Below are 2,128 nucleotides of genomic sequence, written 5' to 3' on the forward strand. Positions count from 1 at the left end.
GCCATGGCCCCTGGCCGGGCGGGAGGGAGGAGAGCAGAGTCCCCTTCGGTTCCTTCTCCAGTGAACGCGGACCAACAGTCAGAGGTGAGCGCGGCGACTGCAACCGGCACGACTCGCGCCGGGAGCTGCAGGCACGCCGCGCGCTCCTGCCTTCCTGAGGGCGGGGCCACGGCCTCCGTACTGACGGCCCTGCTGATTGACAGCCCTTTCACCCAATAAGCACCGCGCACCCAGAGGCGGGCCTCCTTTGGTCTGAGAGACGGACGTATTACCAACCGACCTCCAACTGGCGCGCTTGGGGGCGGCTGCTTTACGCAGCGGGCGCTCTGGGTCGCTGCCCGCGTGTCATTTAAATGAACTCTTGCCCGCGGCCGGCGGAACCCTGCTCCCCAGAGGCCGGTTACCGAGCACAGGGCGTCGTAGTCGGGGAAGGTCGCCAGCTCGGCAAACCCCGTGTCCAAGGGCCACCTGACAGCGCACACGATCGATCCAAGGAAGGAAAAATAACCCGTGGAAAGTTTCAGAAAGAATGATAAGAAATTGGATAAGCAAACTCCTGCGTGAAGATAATGCAAGGTTTAAAAAGACGACAAAAATTTAGCCCCAGGCCGGCATGCTCAGTGGTAGAGCATGGACCTATGAACCAGGAGGTCACAGTTAAGTTCGGGGTCAGGGCACATGCTCGGGTGGAGGGCTCCATCCCCAGTGGGAGTGTGCAGGAGGCAGCCAATCAGTGATTCTCTCTTATCATTGGTCTCTCTCTCTCTCTCTCTCTCTCTCTCTCTCTCTCTCGCTTTCTCTCTTCCTCTCTGAAATCAATAAAGCAATAAAATAAAATAAAAAGAATTTGAGGACTCCAGACACCTGCATGGGTTCTGGTGCCGTTTCCACCACCAACTCTGTGAGTCACTGTCCCTCTCCTGGCACCTGTTGACTCATCCAGACAACACAGTAGCTTACCTAGTTTTCTCTTCTGAAGTTTTTGTACCCTTTAAGTTAATAGATGCGAGAATCTATGATGTATTCATGAAGGGTCGTTACCAGTGTCTATTAAAGTTATAACTGCACATAATACCTTTGATCCAGCAGTTTCAATTCTAGAACTTTATCCTACAGATGTCATCACCAGCCTGAGTGGAAAATAATACATTATTTATTGCTGTGCTGTTTATAATATCAACATATTGGAAACAAATGTTTATCTATTATGATAAAAATAAATTGATATATTTATATAATAAGCTACCAAGCAACTGTAAAAAAGGATGAGAAATCATTGATGTAATTATATTGCTAATAGTTACAGTTCTAAATGCTTTACCATATTAACTTATTTAATTCTCATGAAACCTTTTGAGTTAGGATTCTTTCCACAGCATATATATAAGGAATATAAGGCACAGAATGATTAAATGACCTGTTGAAGGTTACAGGCAGTGTAGAGCGGAGCAGTATATGCATCCAATCTGCTCCAGAGACCACCAGGTTATGTGCCTGTGATGTTTGTTCAGAAAAGTGAGCAAGCTTCAGAACTGTATGTGTAGAATACTATTTGTTGTAAGAGGGGGAACTATATGCAACAGCATATTTCTGGAACTGTTACTATTGATTGCCTCTGGGAAAGGAATGAAATGCTTAGAGGATGCAAGATTTTTCAGTGTATTGCCTTTTTGTTCTTTTAACATTTGGAAATAAAGAATATTTTAAAACATTTTAATGTATCACATACTTTTTAAAAAGTAACTGCTGATGGGGCAACCATTGTGTGTGTGTGTGTGTGTGTGTGTGTGTTTTGGTGCAACAATTTTGGAAAAGAGTTTTACCTTAACTGATAAAGCCAAATATTAATACATGTGCCATAATCACACTGTGAAATATTTTTTATCTGTGAAAATGAATTATAGGTTTAAGAACCAATATGGATAACATGACAAGCAAATGTTGGAAATAAGAAGCAAATTATAGAATAATTCATAAGCTAAGATGCCAATTATCTATAATTCACCACTAGGCAAAACTATAGTATATTGATATACATAAATAATTAAAACTTTTAAAAATATTTTTTTATTGATTTCAGTGAGGAAGGGAGAGAGAGGTAGAAACATCAATGAGAAAGAATCATTGA

Source organism: Myotis brandtii, unplaced genomic scaffold, assembly GCF_000412655.1.
Source record: "Myotis brandtii unplaced genomic scaffold, ASM41265v1 scaffold698, whole genome shotgun sequence".
NCBI classification, from domain to species: Eukaryota; Metazoa; Chordata; class Mammalia; order Chiroptera; family Vespertilionidae; genus Myotis; species Myotis brandtii.